The sequence below is a fragment of the Martes martes genome (genome assembly GCF_963455335.1).
Source record: "Martes martes genome assembly, chromosome: 5".
NCBI classification, from domain to species: Eukaryota; Metazoa; Chordata; class Mammalia; order Carnivora; family Mustelidae; genus Martes; species Martes martes.
In genome coordinates this window covers 135833647-135856686 of record NC_137892.1, presented here as the reverse complement: position 1 = coordinate 135856686, position 23040 = coordinate 135833647, and the positions used below count along the sequence as shown (strand labels likewise).

Genomic DNA, 23040 nt, shown 5'->3' with positions numbered 1-23040 from the left:
AATTACAGAACAAACCACATACCAAGATGATGTGCAGCCTCCCCCCACCTCCTGGCCCTTGCGTCTTTTGAGAAAATGGATTCATCTGGAGAAAAAAAAATAATGCTCTCAGACTCCTCGGGGCTAGCGTTCATCTCCATAACCAAGGACACTCAAGTTAAATCAGTCCCGTGGAATGATAGGGAGAATCGAAGTCACTGGTGCGCTGGCGTGTAGCAGGGGTCGTCCTGTGGCAAAGGTTCCTGTTTGTCATAATGCCTCCCTGGGAGGGCTCGAGGAAGCTTGGGCCACTGGCTGTCATATCACCCGGGGATTTTGTGAAAATTCAGATTCTGATTGTGGTCTGGGGTTGAAGAAGTTCCTGCAGGATTCAGACAAGAACCACATGTCAACTTCTTAGACCACCTGGCTTAGAAATCTTTGTGTTTTGGAAATGGGGGCACAGTGACATTGACAGAAACTTAGAGCGCTGTGGTGGGGAGGTCTGAAAACTGGAATGTTGGCACTGTTTTGTTTGAAAACTCTGTAATCTTTTAGTTTTAACAACAAATTCCTCCCAGTTCCTGTGTCTAAAGATCCCTGCTGCTACTTCAGGTCCTCTTTACCTGGAGAGGAACTCTCAGAAAAGAAGCCAACCTTCATTTGGTTTTCTTTCCCTTCCCCTATGTTCATCTGTTTTGTTTCTTAAATTCCACATATGAGTGAAATCATGCTGTTTGTCTTTTTCTGCCTGACTTATTTCACTTAGCATAATTCTCTCTAGTTGTTGCAAATGGAAATATTCATTCTTTTTTATGGCTATGTAATCTATTCTATTCTATTCTATATATTATATATGCCACATCTTCTTTATCCACTCATCTGTCTATGGACATCTGGGCTTTTTCGGTATTTTGGCTATTGTGGACATTGCTGCATAAACATTGGGGTACAGGTGCCCCTTCAAATCAGTATGTTTGTATCTTTTGAATAATATCTAGTAGTGTAATTGCTGGGTCTACATATAGGGCAGCTCTACTTTTTAAATTTTTGAGGAGCCTCCATACTGCTTTCCAGAGTGACTGTACCAGTTTACAATCCTACCAACAGTGTAAGAGGGTTCCCTTCTCTGTCTCCTTGCCAACATCTGTTGTTTCATGAGGTGAAATCAGAGAGGGAGATGAACCATAAGAGACTCTTAATCATAAGAAACAAACTGAGGGTTGCTGGAGGGGAGGAGGGTGGGGTAAAGGGGTAACTGGGTGATGGGCATTAAGGAGGGCACGTGTTGGAGTGAGCACTGGGCATTATATGCAACTGATGAATCACTCAATTCTACCCCTGAAAATAGTAATACACTATATGTTAATTAAATTGATTTTAAATTAAACAAAAAGAAAAGAAGCCTACCGAACACTGCCAGTTACTTTCTACTGGCCAGCACAGAGCCCTGTTTATACTGGTTAGTCAGTCTGAATAAGCTCCTTCCCATCCTCACACGGCATCCTCATGGCTCACGGCCAAGGCCATGGCTGCTTCCAGGGATGCGGATTCACCACGTTCCCCAAGTCCCAGCAATTTGGGCTTTTCTGAAAACAAAACAAAACAAAAAACCTGTACCCTAACCTTGAATTTCAGGGCTTCTTCCTTCAAATTGAATTGGGAGTCATGGGGCTATGGTGAGGCCACCCCTCACACATATATACACACATGCACACACACACACACACACACACACCCTCATACACTCATACATACACAGTAACTATCATTACCCAGCGATTGTTTCATGCTCCTTCTTCTTTAGGATTTGGAAGCTAAAACTTCCCCAGCCATATGACAAGGGATAGAGGTCCTTCTTTCCAGAAAAAATGTTAACAATTCTATTTCAAATCCAGGAAGGGTCTCCTTTCACTCTTGCTGGATGAGATCCTTGCTATCATCTTTGGTTCAGCTTTGGAATGTGTGGCCAAAATGGGGGTAACCGTGGCTGGAGCGGGCCCCGGGATCTGCCTATGTTACAACATGTGCAGTCTGTCTTTCTGCACCAAGGGCAAGCAGGTGCTCTGTGTTCTCTGTGCGGTGTACTCCCTGCCCACCGCTTCCCCAATGTCCAGTTCCTCGCTCCTGTCTTGTGAGCTGCCCCATGCTCTTTTCCTCTGTGCTTTCCTATATGTCCTTCTCCACATAGACAAGGAGACAGAAGGATGAGATGTGACCACTTGTGCTGGCCCCGGGTGTGGGTGTGGAGGCTGCATGCAGTCCCAGAAGGGGACAGAGGTTGGGATGCCTCTTAAGCTTTTTTTTTTTCTAAAGAGGGGGGCACCTGGATAGCTGAGTGGGTTAAGCCTCTGCCTTCAGCTCAGGTCATGATCTCAAGGTCCTGGGATCGAGCCCCACATCAGGCTCCCTGCTCAGCGGGAGCCTGCTTCCCCCTCTCTCTCTCTGCCTGCCTCTCTGCCTACTTTCTCTCTCTCAAATAAATAAATAAAATCTTAAAAAAAAAAAAAAAAAAAGGAAACACTGGTCTGGGCTTACAGTTTCTGATGCTTATTTCCCCCGGGTGGGTGGCAGCTTTGTGAATGAAGTGGGATAAGCTTGTGAAATTGCTTCACAGATACATAACGTTACGTTCCGATTCGTCTCCTGTGTGAACTAAGACTGTATTGTTGCAAAGTAATTATGGGTCGGGGTGGGGGAACTCTCAACTATGAAATATTCTGAAATAAATAAAATTTAACTGTGTTTTACATATATACAGCTACTCAAATCAGGAAAACAGAAATAGAATTGATTAGAGGGTTGGTTTCAGGAAGGCATGAAATACCATAAGTGGTATTTCAGTTGGGAGTTTTTTCCTCATGATTGCTTCAAATATTTTAGAAAACCCTGTATTCTGCCACATTCACACTTATTTTTCTATTAGTTTAGATTATTAGTTTCCCAAACCCATATATAAAATAACCTAATTACCAATTAGCACTTATCTGAATGAAAATAAATTCTCAATTTCAGAGCTACCATTGCAAAAACCTCCCATGAGCCAGGTACTGTGCTGAGCACATTACTTAATTTTGGTTTTTTAAATTTATTTACTTATTTGAGAGAGTGAAAAAGAGCGTGCAGAGAGGATGGGGGGGGCGCGGGTGGGAGAGGCTTGAGTGACGAGCCTGATGCGGGGCTTGATCTCACAACTCCAGGATCGTGACCTGAGCCAAACCAAGAGTTAGCATTTCACCGACTGAGCCACTCAGCTGCCCCTCGATGTTGATTCTCACAGAAGCGCTGCGCTGGAGGAATAGTATCCCTTTTTATTTTTTTATTATTCTTTTTCACTGTTTTTTTAATTAACATATCATGTATTTTTTGTTTCAGGGGCACAGGTCTGTGGTTCAGCGGTCTTACACAGGTCACAGCACTCACCATAGCACAGTACCCCTTATAAATTTTTAAAAATCGAGTCTTTGAAAGGTTCCGTATTTTGCCAAGAATAGTCATTGTAAAGGTAGGATTTGAACTCAAGCTTAGCTGACTGCGAAGTCACTTCTCTGAGCGAGATTCAAATCAAAGGAGGTTACTTTTCTACTGCGAAGTAGCATGAGCACAGCAGGGTCAGTAATTTAAAAAGTACAAGAAATAGTTCTTGTGGCATCTATGGACTAAGGATATTTGCCAGCACAGAACAAAGCTATAGAATTTTTTTTTTTAACTTGTGAGGTATACAGTACATACAAAAATGGGAATAAAACATACAGGCAGGCCTGAAATCCACTGGGAATCGTCAGCATTGACAGCCGGCAGCCCTTCTCATCGGTTAGAACCCAAGGCAGTAGGGAAATATTTTGAAGGCCACCCTGAAGGGATTTGTGAGACCCGTATTTGTGCCTGTTGGGGAGTCCCCAGTCCTCATCGCCCCTCCTCCTCCTCCTTACCTCAGGGTCCTTCTCACAGGGGTGTTTTCTTGGTGGATATAGTACCTTCTTTGCTTCCTCAATGGTGAACTTCAGAACAGAATGTTCATGCTGACCACCAAGGTGGAGAGTGCCCACCGGGAATCCTTGAGACCCTGCCCTGGACGCCACCATGGGCTGGGCCCCTCTGTGGCTTCCTTTAGGCCTGCACCCACCTCCTTTCCTACAGAGACATACCATCTTAGCTCTACTGACGGGGCTTTGACTTCCCCTGACCTGTTAATGTCAGACCCTATTAGCCCCTTCACTGCTCAGAGGGGCCCTTGGTGGCTCTCAGTTGCTATGCGTGCGATCACTGAAAGCCGGGGCCCAGTGTTCTCCTTCCTTGGTGCTCACCCGGAGTGAGGAAGAGCAAAGGTGTGATGGCCTCTCTGGCGTGGTGCCCAGTGTGCCCAACTTCCACATCTTAGCTCTACCAAGTTACAAGTAGAATGGGGAGAAAATATCAAGATGTTTCAGGATCCAGGGACTCTAACGAGAAACAGAATCATTTTGGTGACCTTGAGTAACAGTGATGCTCCCCTGTATTTACATCCATCCTCTCCTTGGTGACCTTCCACACAGATCAGGGCCTCTTCTGTTCCCCTGAGGAAAGGCAAACACAAGGTCACAGTCTACCACTCCTTACCCCATCCTGCTCATTTTTTTTTTTCTTCAAGAAAGAAATACCAACAACATTATCATTTGCCTTATTGCTTGGTGGTGTGCTTTTTCCCTGAGATGTATCTCAGAAAGTACCCGGTCAGAGCAGGGGGCTCTTTGGAGCCTCAAGGACACAGGCACACACGTGTGACTTTGTAGGACACGTGTTGGCCCCATCTGGTGGCCACTTACTGGTTGGGATCCAGGCTCAGCTGGGCTGAGAAGGATAGAAAGAGTAAAAGAGGGCACAAACTGGGAATAATGGAAATGGTAGAAGTAAAAAACCAAATTTTTTCTTTCGTTTTCCCAAAGACAGATGAAAGGGAATGAAAGAGAACTCACATGTTTGGCCAACTGTAGGGTTACATAACCTTTGCTGGAATTAGAATTTGGTCCGACCACCCTCGGCCACTTAATTTCTCATGTTCTATCTTCGTTATTTAGTCAGAGAAAGAACCAGTAAGTTCTTCACTGCCGTGCACTTAGTATTGTCAGGGCTGTCCCCGTGGAAGGTTCTGTTTTGTTCCTCAGAAAAGCCATTTTGTTCTTTCCTGCCTTGAGACTTTCATACCCACTGTTTCCTCTGCCTGGAACTCTCCCAGACCTTTCCATGACTGCTGCTCATACCCTTCTAGCTCAGATGTCCCTTCCTCAGACAGGCTTCACTTCACCCTCCTTCACCTCAGCCCCATTCCTGCTGTAATTTCCCCAGAGCACTTTCACTGCCCGAAGCCATTGTGGTATCTGCATCCCTCCTCTAGGATGAGCTTCGTAGTGGAGTTGGAATGCCTTGCTCAAGGTTGTGTCCCCAACACCCTGTACCAAGTAGGTGCTCCATAAAATTTTATCGAGTATGTGAATAACTAAATGTGACTTCAGACAAGAGCTCAGGACTACTTTGGAGGCTGGAAACTTCCTACTGCCACTGTCTGGGGAATTCAAGAGCAGATGGAGGAGAAAGGGAGTCTGGAAACCCACCAGGTCTCCCCATTGGCAAGGTTCACAGGAAAAGCCCAACTCCAGAATTGCAATGTGTCACAGAAGAGAAAAAGTAGAGTAGAGGGAGGGAGGGAGGAGGGGGAGGGAAGGAAGAGAGCAAAATCTGGGGGTTTACGTTCAAGACACTAAAGGTTGGAAAAGAAGCCTTTGAGAGAGAGTCTAGTGATCAAAAGTGCACAAGTTGCTAATAGGGGGTGAGGAAGGGAGAGACATTTTCTGACCAAACCCATGTTTACTCCTGTGTTCTTTCTTGATCATTAGAATAAGCTTTAACATTTCTATGCTAAATTTGAGCTCATTTTTCCTTTGGTTTTAGGTAATCTAATTATTGTCTTAGACCTTCAGAGATTGCTAGGAAGGTGTGAGATGTCCGGTATGGGTTTGGTTTTTGCCACACGCTCCCCCCAACCCTCCACCATCCATTTACTACAGTAGTTGGAGAAACACTCTCCAACCTGAAACAACCCACCTGGCCCAAATTAATCAAATTTCTAGAGTAGACCTGGCTTTATGACGTTCCCTCTTCCCCTCGCCTCCCCCTCTTCTGGTCTCTACCTTCCTGCCCACTAGGACATTGCTGCTGGTGTTGGTTGTGTATCTGTTTATACCCTCACCATATGAATGTCCGCGAGTGAATCTGATTGTGCCTGGTGTTGCTCTGAGATTTGAACCCTTGTCTTTCATTGCCTGTCTCCCCAGAGACCTGCTTAGCATACTGGGGTTCCTTGGGACATGTTGTCCCATACCTAGCCACAAAACAGATTTCCTTTAGCCCCAGTCACTAGTAAGGGCTCCTATTTGGTAGCAATGCCTTGAATTAGCTGCAACAGTGAACAGAGGGGAAGCGAGTGGAGACAGAAGGTAGTGGCAGGCACCAGGGACGGGTAGGAAGCAGACAGGAGGGGTCTGGAAGCAGCTTCTCCCCAAGTCCCCATGACTTCTATGTACAGCCTACTGCCTCTTTTGGTCAGTGCCTATGAAAAATCCTCACCAACCTTTGAAAGTTCTTCACTGCCCCCAAATACTGTACCTTTAGATGGAGCAGAATCTCCATCTAAACATCTAACAGAATCTATTAGGCATGTCTGGATCTGAGTGCCAGAACTGCTCTCTTATCACCTTGCTGTAAGAACGCAGGAATGTCACTGAAACTCTCTGGGCCTCAGTGTCCTCATCTCTAAAATGGGTACAGTAATGTCGCAGGTAGATAATATTTCCTACTTCTAAAGACCATTTTGAGGGAACACATGTGAAACAGAGATTATGACATCTACCCACTTTTCAAGATGAAGGAGATGTTGGTAAGTGTTTCTTCCATGCATAATTATTGAACGTGTAACTGACCAGGGGATCGCCCACCGGTCTCTCAATTTTCCTTTAAGACTCCATACCCTGAGTTCTGCTTCTGGGACTTGAGGGCATTAGAATGTCAGAACTCAGAAACAAAGGTTCAGAGACAAAAACTGTCCTGACAGAGTGGAAGAATAGAAGAGACTACAAGAGTTAGGTCACATAGAATCATTAAGATGGATTTGGTTGGTTGGTTGGTTGGTTGGTTGGTTTTAAAAGATTGCAGATTTAAAAGACATCAGATAATGAAAACTGCAAGGCACAATGAACTTTGCTAACAAAATTTCATCTCTCTCACCACTCAAGCACATCCTGAATTCAGGCAAGAAGAGAGCGAGAGAGAGAAAGACTTCATAGTTATAATACTGTACCTTTCACGCTTATTTGCTTGTTTTTAACCTCCCCAAAGTTAGCCATTTACTTAAACAGGGGTCAGCAGATTTTTCTGCAAAGGCCAAGGCAGTAAATATTTTGGGATTTCTGAGTTCACTTCTGCTGTTGTAGCATGAAAGACCCCACAGACAATAAAAAACGTGTGTGATTGTGTTCCAATAAAACTTTATCAGTGGGCATGGGAAATTGAATTTCATGTCATTTTCCTGTGTGACAAAATATTTTTTCAACCCTTTTTTCAGTCATTTAAGAAAGGAAAAACCACATAACTTGTGTACTATTAAAAGGATTAAAGAAGATGATCTAGGTGATACAAGCAAACTGTATTTAACATTTCGCGAATTGAGCAGTCTTTCTTCTCCAGGCTCCAGAGAGCTGCAGAATGGGGTGGGGCAGGAAGCTTCTGAAGGATAAAGAATGAACAGCAGGAAGAGAAAAATAGAAAATGAATCAGAAGGAGATAAGCATAGAACTCAGAGCTGGCTTGGGTGTTCCAGCTCGCCCTCCTGGACATAACGCGTTTCTAGTCAAGAGGGGCATTTACAAGGGACTCAGAAGATACCTAGGTCGCTGTTTGCTGATGTGCTAACCCTGGCAGAAATGACTCCATCTTGGGCCTAGAAATTTCTCTCATCAATATAAAAACAGATTTGGCTTGAGGGCCATAGTTTGCTGACCTCTGTGGTATGTATTACTGGGGTACCCCCTGCAGATTTTAGGAGACTGTCCAGGAAATTTGGGGAATCTACTTGGTAGCAATTTTGTCAAACTTGGAAAGAATCCATTAGTGCATACTAATGAAATTGTCTCCTTGATGGAAATTGAATTTCTCCATGAAATTTAATTTTAATTTTCATATAAAAATTCCAAAACAGATAAGAGCCCCAGAGAGCCCACCACCTAGGTGCATTTGGGCAGGTCTGTGCTGCTGTCCAGGGAGAGGAAGAAAGCTGAGGAAGTTTGTTCTGCTGGGTGCACTCCCCCCCCCACCGAGCTTGGGTTCGGCCTATAAATTCGTGAGCTTCGTGGATGCATAAATCTTTAGAATGTAAGAGGGAGAGAGGGAACGGGAGGAAGAACAAATCATTTGTTTCCCTCATAGCCTAGATAAATCTGCATTTTAAGTGGGCAGTTTGTGCATAAACATAATTCGGAACTGGATTTTCCATTCAGGTGCCCTCAGCGGTAATCGCTCCATTGATTTGCTAATGCCTCAATGCATGTAAATCTGAGGGGTGCTCATGTACACAGCTTTATGGGTTCTAAAGGGAATGATTCACTTTGCTGTTTAAATATCTGCTACCTTGTAATTGTTCTTCTGAGGCCTCTGTACCTCCTACAGTTCCATACGTTTGCTTAGAATCACTATGCGGATGTTTTACCCGCTCTGGCTCACTAAGGAAGAGAGACTAAAACAAATGAGAAGAAAATAGAATTTTCCAAACAAGAGTTGCTTGTGATGTTCTCGTTTAGGTCAGCTGCTACTCCGGCCACACTGTGAGCAACGAGGTACTCTGTATTGACCTCTGTCTCGATGGATTTTGAAGCATTCAAATATGGAAGTAATATGCAAATATTCTTCACTATTTTTCCTCTTGTTTCCTTCTGTGTCCTTATGACCTGTTTTGTTCTTTCTTTTGTATTCCTTGTTTCATGGTTAAACTTTCCCCATTTCCTTTGGAGCACTTCTTGCTTTTACACAATTCTCCACCGGGATTGTCTCTTACCTTCGAAATCCCCGAGTCGCTGATGTTCTTCTGTGGGAGAGGAGGCCCATGAAATCAGCTGGATGCAGGGACAGACACAGAGGAGGGACACGGTGCGTGCTGGCTGGGTCTGACGGATCACGTCTGATGGTGCAAGCAGATACGAAACAAATGTGAAAGTAAGAAGCAACTGTGGAAGAAAAGGTGACTTCTCTAATGATCTCCCATGTCAATAGGCTCCAGCAGGAAACAGAGACACAGTTGTTCCGTTTGAAGTGAGGTTAGTGAAGGGCTCTTTTGCAAGGAAAGCATAAGGCAAGCAATTGCCAGAACCTGGAGGTGGACAGGGAGAGCCGTGACCTTCAGCCGTGTGTCCCGTGACGACCTCGTGGTATGGAGGTTGGAGAACAGAGACGCTGACTTCTCTCCCCCATCCTCGTACTTTCCAGATGGTCACATCACAGCTGGTGGCCTGACAGGTCAGCCTCCCAGGGCCCGGGGCAGAGTGGGGAGGAAGAGAAGAAGATGCTGGGGGACAGAAGAAAGGAATCTACCAACAGGATTACGTGATAGTATCATCTCATATAGGAAGAGATTGTGCCCTTACGTGGATTTCAATAATATGGATTATGTTTTTGCCTTTTACTCTTACTGAGAGCGGGAACCTTGTCTCATTCATCTTTACCTTTTTAACTTTTGCCTTGAACAGAGGAGATAGTCGGGTTTCACAGCCAAACTTTTGTTGGTTGAAAGTTTATAAGCTCAGAGTGGGGAAGGACTGATTTCTCGTTTTGCAGATGAGGAAACTGAGGTCCAGAATGACTCAACAGTCTTCTCAAGGTCACTTAGCTGCAGATCCTGGATAAGAGTGCAGTTCGGTGATAACCTTGTTTTCAGCTTGATTCCTAAAGTTTGTGGGATTTCTTTTTCCTAAAGAATCAGTTCCTCCAAGTTATTTTACAATATACCGATTTGCTCTTTCAAACAAATACTTAGTGCCCACAGTGGCCAGCATTGTCTCAGGTGCTGGGGATTCAGCAGTGAACAAAACAGACAAAAAGAATCCCTGACCTTGCAGAGCTTGTGTTTTAGTTAAGGCAGACAGACAATGAAGAGATCAATTAAAAAAATGTAGATAGTATGTCAGATGGGATAAGGGCTATGGTGAAATGCAGAGCAGACAAGGGGATGGGCAGTCAGAGAAAGCTTCCTGAGAAGGTGATATTTGAGTAAGAAAAATGGGGTGAATTTTCTGGCTATATGTACCTGGCCAATAAATCAATTGATTTATCAATTGATCTATCTGTCTACCTATCATCTGTCTAATCTATCCATCAATCCACCTGGGAGAAGAGTGTTCTAGACAAATTCAGAGCCCCTGATGCAGGAGCATCCTGGGATGTTCAGAGAAGAACAAGGAGGCCTGTGTGAATGGATTAGGGGTGTTTGGGGAGATGCCTGTAAGGAGATGTGGTAATGAGGAGAGATGAGGGAAGTCATAGGTAATGGTTGATTAGGACCTTGAGGCCTTTTGACATTGCTTTTACTGGAAGAGAGGTGGGGAGACTGGGAGGGTTGGGGACTTGGCCAGAGGAATGAAAAGACCTTAGGTTTCAATGAGAGAACTCTTACTGGTACGTGAAGGGGCCAGAGTAAGAGCTGTGAGACCAACAAGGGAAACCACTGCAATCATTGTCAAAGCCGAAATAGCTTTTTTTGTTGTCTTGAAATAGAAAAAGCAACCCATACCTATTATTAGAAAAAACACTCAAACAACATTAAAAATGTAAAAAAAAATCCAAATGAAAATTCCATCTAATCTCAGCATGGAGGCATAGCAACTATTTTCATAGTGATGTATGATCTTGCAGGATTTTTCTGAATCCAGTGCTGAGATCATGGTACATATAATTTTTCTGTGTAACAAAATGCTATGCACATCTTAAAGTACCAGCGAATAGAGATCTACATCATTGATTTTAATAACCATGGTGTATTCCATTGGGAAGCTCTACCATGTGATTTAATCCTTTATTGATGGACACTTCGATTATTTCACTATTATATACAAAGATGGGCCTCCCAATAATGCCCTTATTTAGCTTTCAGCTTGGCCATGTTTCTATTTCCCCTTCTGATATCTCGATACGGCAGAACGGGTCAGGACTGTTATCCCTTCCTTATATATACTGATGGATGGACTCGTATGTGCAGACAAGGATGGCTTCTGAGCCCTAAGACTCTCACCTGTTCTTCTAACTATTAGTGAGTATGTTGATAGGTAATGTACATAGTAAAGCACATTGTTCACACACACTTTTAAGACAAAACTATTTTTAAAAGAAAAAAAAAATCATCCTCCTTGAAGCTCAGTCTCATACTGAAGTTTTTGTTTCTAGCATCTCATTCCCACCTGTGTGGTGAGCTAGAGATCTGGCAGGAAACGCCGATCAGCGCTGCTGTCTTACTCAAACCCCAGTGTCTACCATATTTAAAGATGTAAATGTATGTCTCTTCTGGCCCAGTGGAATGTTGCTCCCATCAGTAGTCCTGGTCATCTGGTCATAAAGGGATTCCGAAGGCCAAATGTCCAAAAGCTCACAGACAAGGGGGAATGATCAACCATTGCTCCTCAGGAGAAAGGAGACGTACCCACTCGGTAGGTGGCGGTAGTTCACAAGTCATCCAGCAGATGGCGGGAGTGCCCAGACTTTGAGAGCAGGAAGAGCCTTCGGGATCAGTTTGTAGTCCCCTGAGGTGATGGAGACCCAGAAGAGAGAAGTTCCCTGCCCTTGCCTCTCATGATAGACTTCTTCCACAGTTAATGGTCCCAACCAACACCGGAGAGAACAATTCATTTTACATTTGCATTTCTGCAATCGAAAGAAAAGTTTGCAAACACAAACTGAAATCTGCAGAGAGCTGAGGGCTTTGTAACACCTTGTTTATAACCGATGCTGAGTCCTCATGGTACCAAGAACCAACTGATAGAGTGAATTTCTAAGGTAAGATGAAATAAAGAGCCATCAAATTCAGAAGGAATCAGAACAATGAAAATTACAAGAGTGAGAGGTAAAAAGGGCTATGAACAACTTGAAGTCGGGCCTTTTTTGTTTTTGTTTTTTGGTGTTTTGCTTCATACATCACCGTTGGTAATTATGTTAAGTCTTGAGGATGCTCGAGACAGTAAAGAACTTAGTTTCTGAATCTACAGTGATTCTTTCACCTGTTTAAGCACTCTTTTGCCAATTCATGTTTAAAATGGGTATGTAATGCCTATAATGTTCCAGGCAAATTTTGGGTGCTGGGGCCTAGCAGTCCACAGGATAGACGATCCCTTACCTCATGGAGCCTATATGTGGGAGAGTCTGTCTCAGAAAGTAAGTAGATGATGAACTAAGTCTTTATTATATTGTAATACATAAGGAGTATGTCCTTAATGATGAGTCTTAAGAGGAAAAAAGAGAGTAAGAGGGCACAGAGGATGGTGGGAACTGCTGTTTGGGATAGGCTACCGAAAGAGGGTTTTGAGTGGAGTCCCTCCATGTGGAGGGAGCAGCAAGTGTGCAGGTCCTGGGGTGACAGGAGGCTCGGGATACTCTAGGAACAGTAAGGAAGCTCCTGTGGCAGGGACACCGTAGTGAGAAGAAGGACAGGAAATGAGATCAGAAAGGTAGCCAGAGGCCAAGGGTCAAACACTGTAGGTGTTGATGAAGACTTTGGGTTTTATTCTAAGTTAGATGCAAAGACCTTGAAGTGTTTTGAGCAGCTGAATGGTATGATCTGACCTACATTTTAAACAAGATCTTTATGGCTATGGTGTAGAAATTGACAGAGGGGAGGGGAGCCCAGTAGAGAGGCAATTCTGTATTATTTTAAGGAGAATATGCATGAAAAAGAAAAGTAGAGAGCCAAACCAAATCAAGGAAGTTTGAAACTAGCAGGTAGTTTCAGGACCTAGCCAAACTGCCACCATTTTCTGTTAAGGGACTGAAACACCACCAGATTAAGTGACTAATTTTAGGTCCTCATTAGTGGCCATGTGTGTCAGATTCATAGAACTTCTGGTCAGTGCTCTTTCCATCTCCTGCCCGCCTCTCTGCTGCAAAGACCCCACTTGCACTCATGGTCGGGCCCTGCCACATAAGAGCAGTGTCACTCCTTGCCACCTACACTTAATTTCCGAGGTCTCCCACATTCTTGTAGCTTCCTTTCAGAGCAAGGAGATAGTTGCTTCTGTGGTCCCAGTGGGAACCTTCCGCATGAGCTTCTGGAGATGCCTCTTTTGCTGCAAGGGTCTGCTACTTTCAGCCAGAAGGACTGGTAGTCTTTCTCCACTCTTGTTGCTTCCAAGAATGCCTCCTTCTATTTTTTCCCCCAAAGATTTACTTATTTATTTGTCAGAGAGAGAGAAAGAGAGAGAGAACACAAGCAGGGAGGGGGAACAACAAGCAGAAGGTGAGAGGGAAGCAGGCTCCCTGCTGTGCAAGGAGCCCAATCTGGGGCTTGATCCAAAGACCCCAGAATCATGACCTGAGCCGAAGGCAGATGCTTAACCAACTGAGCCACCCAGGTGTCCCTGTCTTACTCATTTCTTTTTTTTTTTTTAAAGATTTTATTTTTATTTATTTGACAGATAGAGATCACAAGTAGGCAGAGAGGCAGACAGAGAGAGAGGAGGAAGCAGGCTCCCTGCTGAGCAGAGAGCCCGATGCGGGGCTCGATCCCAGGACCCGGAATCATGACCTGAGCTGAAGGCAGAGGCTTTAGCCCACTGAGCCACCCAGGCGCCCCGAGTCTTACTCATTTCTTAAAAGCTGTCTGGATGCCTCAATGATTTGGGGGCACCATAGAGGAGTAGTTCTCAGCTGGGGGTAATTTTTTCCCCCTAGGAGTTAGCTGGCCATGCCTGGAGGTACTTTTGGCTGACACCAGTGGGTAAGGTGCTACCGGCATCTAGTGGGTAGAAGGCAGGGAAGCTGCTAAGTGCTCTATGACTCATGGGACAGCCTTCCAGGGCAAACAGCGACCCATCCCAAGATGTCCATAGTGCTGAGCTGGAGAAGGACTCTTAAGATTAAAATAAATTAGAAAATCTAAACTTTGCTCACTGTAAAATGGGAATCACACTGGAAAATTAACCAGCATTAAAAAAAATCAACTAGAGTGAAGGATTTCTAAATTTTGGGGGGCTGCAGCCCTCCCCCCCACCCCCGCCATAAGAAGATGCAGTTTGCATTGCAGCCCAACGCATACAAATGCAGCTGTACTACGTGTGGGTATGCGTGCGGGATTGTGCACGAGCGCGCAGCTGTCTCCTGGAGCAATACTAACCCGTGCTGAAGGCAGAGCTTTCTATTTTTATGCCATTTGGTTCCATTAAAAAAAAAATGTGGTCACACCCCAGTGAATTATTTCTATTGTTCACGAATGTGTTCGGAATCTGGAGTTTGAATAATACTGAACAAAATGTGTAAGAAAATTGAACAGAGTTTCATATAAATCCAGGTTAGCACTGAAAGGCATAAAGCAAGGGCATTTTCTGTATAGAAGTCCCCAGAAGGATCAGCCATTAATTTCACAAGTAGTTATTTTGGCCAAACATTTTTCAGAAAGAAATGAACCAGTTCTTGCCTTCCTGGGGTTTGTGATCCAGCGCAGTGGACAGACCACCACTAACTACCAGTGTAGTGATGTGCCGTGTACAGAATGCACCGCAGCTCCAAGAGGAGGGAACAGGGCTGGGTTTTGTGGATCAGGAAACTGGGAGGTGGATAGGCAAAGGTTTCCCAGTGAGGTAACCTGAGGGATGGCTGAGTAGGATTTCTCCAAAGGGACTGGGGAGGAGGAACAAGAGATTCTAGGTAGAAGATTTCCCGGGTTGGGTGTTGAGGGAGATCGTTGAGGATGCGCATGAGGCCAAGAGATATAGGGGCACAAAGGCAGAACGTAGACCCCCCACCCCCGGACCCTCTGCTACGCTAATGTAAAACCACCGTCATTAGCATGTTACTCTCCTGCTCTTCCTGTTCCCAGGGTAAATACCATCTCCCTAACCTGACATTCACAGTCTTTCATGATCCGGCCCCAGGCCAGCCCTTCTTGCCTTGTTGCTCCTGGCTTCCTCGTAGGAGTCCCCCGTCCCCGACTATCGCCAGAAGTCGGTGCATCTTTCCACACTCTCATCTTTTCTTGTTCAGCAGATTCCAGCCAGATGATCATTTCTCAAGGTGTAAGTTTCCAATATGGAATAAGGAAATTCTCCCATAGAAAGCGCTGTGATGATTGCATTTGTTCTTCCAGCAGTGAATTCTCAGCACGAGCGTTTCATCATTTTCTCTCTGATAGAGAACAGTTCGTGACGCTTCAGTGCCTGCAAACCCTCAGTGTAGCCCCCGGCTTCCCCTCGCTCTCTGTGTGGGTTTAATCAATATGCCAATATCTATTTGAAAGTAAGAACAAATGACTCTTGTTCCCATTTATTTCGGGAAAAAAGTTTCTTGGGCAGAACTTAATCCATGACCCGGAGCAGGTTTGCCTTGCTCCTGTCACAGACTCTCTGTGGGGTTTTCAATCAACTGTGGGACAGGACTGGGGGTCAGAGTAAGGGCTTAAGCCAGATTTGCTTCCCTGTTTTAAGACTGGCTCTCCTCCGATGATGATAGTCATAACATAGAAGTTGTCTTCATCAGGACAGCGCACGTAGGTCCTTCTTCAGCTTGATGATCACCAGCGGTCTTTCCTGTAGCTCATCATCATAGGGCTACTGTCTACAAGAGCCATGCCAGCTTTCGGAATGTGAGTTCACCCAAGACATTTGAATGTAGTTTGAAATCACTTCTGTTTCACCAATGTACAAAAGCAATTTGAGAAGGTCTGTATACACAGCCACACACACACATTTATACACACAATTAAAAATAAATCTGATGAGATGATCAGAGATCAAATCAGAAATACAAATATAATTCTATGAGGTGAGACAGTCACTTAAGTCCTGGGGGTCACCAAACTCTAAACTTCTTATTAGCAATGACAAGAACAAAATCAAGGTCTTGGAGAACTCTCTGTATCTGACCCAAGGATGCAAACCCATTTTTCAGTAAAATTTTGATTTTTTTTTCTGGATACAGCTATAGAAAGAAATTACCAAGTGAATCATTTTTTAAAGAATATTGAGCAGTGTAATGAATACTGACCTTAATAATGGTTTAATGGGTGAAGAAATATTTTTTGCATGGCTAGAGTCTTACTGATCCTCATTAAAAATTGGATTATAGCTGACTAATGGTGTTTCTGTGGGGATAATCAGACTTGACAGAAGGAAAAACCTTAGAAAATTAGAAGCATTGATGATTAATATGCTTTCAGAATTATTCAGCAGATTCCTCATGTATATTTTAGAAGTTAACATCTAATGCATTCTGTTACTGAATACCAAGGTTTTTCCTTTAAACTGTTCAAAAGGGTATTTTGAAAGTGTCTTCATTCTTTTTAGTTCAGACATATTCTGAAGTTGGTAGAATGTTCTTTGCCTTCCTAAATGTCTAATACAACCTTGACAAGTCACCTCCTGGACTGTGTATTTCAACATCAACTTATTTCTTTACTTCCCCAACTTGTCTGCACAGAAATCACCATCCTGATTCCTATGGCTCTTCTTTCTGCTGTAGGAATCTTATCGGTTCATATCTAGGTGTAGGTCTCTTCATTTTAGCAGCAATATTAGCTCTTTCAAACTGTCTCCATTTTTTTTTTTCCAGCTCAGACAAGTTTTATTTTTATGTTTTTGATTCCTAAGACAGGTGAAATGTTTCCATCATTCTGGTAAAGGTTAAATAAACATCCATAATCCCTTGGTTTGGATCTTGTCCTCTATATCCTCATCTGGTAGGTCATTTTTTCTTTCCTATTTCTTCATCTTTCTGGGAACATTTCTCAGGTTCACCCCCACATCATTAATTCAAGTTTCTCCAGTATCAGTTTTGGTCTTTACTGTCTTAGGTGTGGATTTTTATTCTCCTTATAAAATTTTGGCTTTGTTACATTGCTTCTTTTTTATTATGAACAATTTCAAACATAGTGGAAAATGTCAGGAATACCTCTATATCCATGACCCAGCTTTGTCAAATCTTAACAGTTGCCATATTTTCTTCAGTGTTACAAAAATAAAACATCACAGAAATGGGCAGCCTGTACTCGGCACCCTGGACCTCCCCCCACCGCCATCTTCTTGGAGATGTTTGCATTTGGTGCTATGGTTTCCCTGCATGTTTAATCATTATGCTAACATGTATATGTTTATTTGTGAACGGTAGGATATTGTTTTGAATGTTTCTACACTCCTTATAAATACAATGACATGCAAGTATCCTTCGGTGATGAATTTTTCTCCACAACATTTTGTTTTTGACTCTCATGCAAGTTGAATTGTAAAGCTCTAGTTCATTCGGCTTCACTGCTGTAGTTTCCTACCGTTTAAGTACACTGAAGTTTATTTATCAACTATTTTGATGTTAGACATTTAAATTGATCCATTTTTTAACATTAAAAACAATGTTGCAATGAGCAACTTCATGTATGTTTCCTTGAACATGTGTAGAACTCCCCCCTAACCCCCCTCCTACCCCTCTCGCGGTATGAGCTTACAAATGAGTGCGTACATATCTTCAGCTTTGTCACCTGGTAGAAAATTGTTCCTCGGAATATCTGTAGCTACCTCCACTCCATGGACAGTGTGTTCAAAACTCTTCTTGCTGCCCATCCTGGCCAGTATTGGGTTTCATAAGACTTATAAATAGAGTCAGTCTGATGAAGGTAAAATGATATGTCCTTATTGCTTTGATTTGCATTTCCTTATTTCTAGTGAGGTCAAATATAAGTTTCTAACTTTATTACTTATTTTATGAATTGACTATATGTTTTACCCATCTTTATTGGTATATATGCCTATAAATAATATATGTAGATATATGTTAACTTATATATAAGCATAAATTATATGCATAGTACATATATATTTACATTGTAAATATTAATAAGCATTAATATATACATATAAATACTAATCCTTAGTCAGTAATGTGTGTTGCAAATATCTTCAGCTAGCCTGTGACTTATCTTTCACTTCACTTACAGTATCCATTAATGAACAAAATTATTTTATTCAAAGTAGTTAAATATCTCAATTTTTCTTTTATGAATTATGTGGTGTTTTTTTTTTAAACGACTTCCTTTTTCCAAGGTCCTTAAGCAAAATTTTGTTTTATCCCCTAAATTTGAAAATTTTGCTCTTCATATTTGAGGTCTCAATCTTCCTGAAATTTACTTTTAGGCGTGGAGAATAGGAACCTAACTTAATATAGTGACATTTTTTTCATATAGGTAACCAGTCGCCCCAGCACCAATTGTTGAATCATCAATCCTTTCTTCTCTTGATTTGTAATGGGATCTTTCTGTATATCAGATCTCCACACATTTATGGATCTGGTTCTGAGTTCCATAGTCTATTCCTTTTCCCTCCGTCAATACCACACTGTCTTAATTTCTGCAGGTATATAGAATCATATCTGGTACGTAATTCTACTCTACCTCATTCTCTTCAAAATTGTCTTTTCTTGACCTTTTCCTCTTCAATATAGATTTTAGGGTCAACTTTTTAATACCATGAAAAACTCTTTTGAGATTTTAGAAGTCAAAATTGTGTTGAATTCTGTTTGAATGTATAGATTAATTCTGGAGGAATTGGTATCATCGTGATATAGACTCGTCCCATTCAGGGCCATGTTATATCTCATTCATTTATTTGGATCTTCCCAAAGTCTTTTAGTGTACTTTTGTTACACTTACTCTCTGGTTTCTTGTACTTGGAAGGCTGTTTTAAATTAGTTTAATCTGTGGAATTTTCTTCCTGTCTTTTTTTTATTTTGTAGTCACAATTTTCTTTTCATGCACCTTTCCCTCGTGCTTTTGAAAAGAATGTGTGTTCTCTTATTTTGGTGTCTAGGGTTCTATATATGTCTACTTGATCAAGCTTTCTAATATCGTTGTTCAAACTTCTATGTTGTTAGTTGATCTATTAGTTGTTGAGAGAGGTAAATTAAAATTTCCCGCTATATCTCTCTCTCTACTTCTCTTAATCTTTTTCTTGATATATATGTGAGGTTGTAATATTAGGTACATACAAGCTTAGAATCATCTTATATTCCTGGTGGTTCTTTTAATCATTAGTTAGCAACCATTTTTAACATTAATGATGCTGCTTCTCTTTTCTCTTAAAGTTTATGTTGTTCAGTGATAATACAGATATACTAGTTTCAGTTTAGCTATTGCTTAAAATATCTTTTACGTTTTTTCACTTTTATCTCTCTGTATCTTATGTTGTAGGTACTTTCTAAAAACAGTATATTTAACTGGTAAAAATTCAGTCTGACAAGCACCATCTTTTAAATGGCAGGGTTTTTAAAAAATATTTTATTTTTTTTTCAGCATTCCAAAATTCATTGTTTATGCACCACACCCAGTGCTCCATGCAATACATGCCCTCCTTAATACCCACCACCAGGCTCACCCCCCACAAAGCCCTCAGTTTGTTTCTCAGAGAACTGTCTCTCATGGTTTGTCTCCCCCTCTGAAGTTTGGGGGGTTTTTTTAGAGTTATTATAATTGTTAACATGTTCTATGTATTTCTACCATTTTACTTTGTGTTTTTTACTCTGCTTTTTTCTTTATTTGGTGTTAGGGAGAATCTTTGTCACTTCTCTCCTGTTTTTTACAGGATTGAAAAGTCATGTCTAGCCCTCCTTTCTTAGCCCCCCTTTTTCTTAGCCCCCCTTTTTCTTAGCCCCCCTTTCCCCTCTATTGGGATGAATTATACTTTCTTTTATTTACCACCCCAGAATTGTTAACTTTCAGACTTTTATAGGACACCTGGGTGGCTCAGTTGGTTAAGCTTTGGACTCTTGGTTTCAGTGCAGGTCACGAGCTCAGGGTCATGAGATCAAGCCCTGTGTTGAGCTCCCCGCTCAGAGGGGAATCTGCTTAAGATTGTCTCTCCCTCTGCCCCTCCCCCTGCCGTGTGCACATGTGTGCACGAGCACTCTCTCTCTCTCAAATAAATAAAGAAAATCTTAAAAGAAAAATCTTTCATAGTCTGAAGTTACTATCTATTTTTCTCATCACAAACAATAAAAGGACCTTAGCAGCCTCAATCTAAGTCAATTCTTTCCTGTCTTAATATGTTCTCTCTCAGTAGTTTTGTCCTGCCTTGTTTAGTAGCCACAGGTTAGACACTTCTTCTTACAGTAAGGCTTATTTAGATTTTTCCAGATGTTTATGAGTTTCTCTGCCTATTACTTTTTGTGTCTTTTTTTTTTTTTAAGATTATTTATTTATTTATTTGACAGAGAGAGATCACAAGTAGGCAGAGAGGCAGACAGAGAGAGAGGAGGAAGCAGGCTCCCTGCCGCTCAGAGAGCCCGATGCGGGGCTCAATCCCAGGACCCTGGGATCATGACCTGAGCCGAAGGCAGAGGCTTCAACCCACTGAGCCACCCAGACACCCCCTTTTTTTTTTTTTGATGTAGTGTTCCAAGATTCATTGTTTACGTATAACACCCAGTGCTCCATGCAATCTGTGCCCTCCTTCTTATTCTTTCCTTCTTCTTCCTGAAGTATACTTCTCAGTAAATCCTTGAGGGTCTGCTGGTGATAAACTCTCTCCAACTTTGTGATCCAGTCCCTGCTTTGCTTTCCTTGTTGAAAAACCATTTGATCAAGTATAGAATTTTTTTTTTTAAGATTTTTTTATTTGACAGAGACAGAGATCACAAGTAGGCAGAGAGGCAGGCAGAGAGAGAGGAGGAAGCAGGCTCCCTGCTGAGCAGAGAGCCCGATGTGGATCTTGACCCCAGGACCCCGAGATCATGACCTGAGCCGAAGGCCTCTGCCTTTAACCCACTGAGCCACCCAGACGCCCCAAGTATAGGATTTTGTGATGGTGATAATGTCTGCTAGCATCGTGTTTCAAATTTAGGAGGAAGAATGAGAAGGTAGAAACATCTCTGGTTTAAACCAGCTGGTGATCACAATACCTAAAAGAGAAGTGGGCCACAGTTAATGCCCAAATGTGAAGTCACTTTACAAAGACCACAGGAAGTCTACCACGACAGTGGCGCTCCCACCCTCAGTATCAGTCGTCCTGTGCGGTGGCTGCAGGCGTGTCCCCCTTCCCACTAGACCAGCAGACTGCATGTCCTCTTTCTCCTCTCGCTCTCGACTCTTAACCTCCTGGGTCCCAAGTACAGGGTATGAGCTCAGCCCTGTTTTGTACTGGCCCATTGGTGGTCACACCAGATACATGTTTTGTGTTTGTTCCTCCCAGTCTTCCCTACAGGATTCGTCTTTTTACTCCCAGCTTTTCGAAATCATTCTCATCTGCACACGAACATGTATGCCATCCTTACAGTGAAGACTCCCTTGACCCCACAGCCCCTCCCCCTCCCATCTTGTTGTTCTGCTTTTCTTCAGGCTAGAGTTACTGTTGTCTACGTCCACTGTTACCACTTTTTTTGACCTCTCTGTACTGTTCAGCCAACTCCAGCCTGCTTCTACCTCTACTGCTCATGTGAAGAGGGCCAGTGACCTCCATTTTTCCAAACATAATATCATTCCGTGAACATATCACATGCCATCAGATTTAAAATAATTTTAAAATAATGAAAATTTGTAATACATCTGACTACTTTCTTAAGATAGATTTCTAATAGGATTACAAAATTGAATAACTCAAATGCTTGATATAGACTGGCAAATCATCCCACAGAAAGAGAGAAAAGGAGAGAGGGAAAGAGGGAAAGAGAGAGATCTCCCTTTTTAAGCCAGATCCTCCTGACACTCTGGACAGTAGTTTTCTTTGCTACTAAACTCCCAGGGGAAGTGACTGGCTAGACACTTAGAGCTTTGACATTAACCAGGTGAAAACTGGAGTCTTTCAAAAAACATTCATTTTGTATTTACCATATGCAGAGCTCACTGTATGATCTGGCTCTTAAAGAGAACATTTGGTCATTCACTCCTTCTCTTATCTGACAAATACATATTGAGTGCCTGCTGTATACATAACACTGAAATCTAAATGCCAGCCACCATTTTGGCTCCTTAGAAATGTTTTCGTTTCCTACCTAAATAGTGCCCACTCCTTTTTGAGTCCAGAGGTATCGCCACAGAATGTTGTCAGTGAATTATTATTCATTATTCTTTGAAGCCGCAAAGATTCCAAGTTTGAAATTTCTAGCACACCGTGATGAAACTCTGGCCTTGGGTTTTCCTGCTGTGTTTACAGCCACTTCTTACATTATACTTTGCCTGTGTATCTCCTCCTTCAGCAGGTAGCAAACAAGTAGGTGCCTAATACCTTGGTTTCTGGCCATTTGCTTAACTTTCCACGGCCCCATTATCTTTAGAAAGGAAGGCTCTGAGGGAGAGAGAAGGCTCTGAGGGAGTGGCTTGTGCTTGGTTGACTGGTTTATTTTCTTCAAAAGGCAATACCCCACAGGGGTTATGCATAGTTGGTGTGTCCTCTGTGTGTGTGTGTGCGCATGCGTGCACACGTGTGCGCGTAAAGATAAAGGAGTCAGAGAAGCTTTGAGGTGAGGATTCTAGAAGTCACTTGGTGCCTGGGGTATCATCCTGAGCTACAGTCAGATGAGAGTTTCCTGAAGCAGGAACAGAAAAGAACAAACAACGTTTGCCCATGGCTGGTACTTAGAGCAGCTCTCTCCCAACACCCCACTCCTACCACGATAGAAACACACCTTGGATTAGTTAGATCAATTTAGGTTGGAGGAAAACATTCAGGCAGATTATTTGGGGGAAAGGAAGGAGCCAGGGAAACCATCCCACATCCTTGTAGATGCTCTGAATCCCTGTGCTGCTGAGACTGCTGTTGAGCAGGCTAATTTTCTGCAGAACCGGAAGTCTCTCCCAAGGGATCACAGGGG

General features: G+C 42.7%; 1 protein-coding gene across 1 annotated transcript in view; it reads left to right on the top strand.

Annotated features, from left to right (window-relative positions):
- EGFLAM (EGF like, fibronectin type III and laminin G domains) overlaps positions 1–23040 on the top strand; it is a 373971-nt gene that overhangs the window by 291151 nt on the left and 59780 nt on the right. The window lies entirely within an intron of this gene.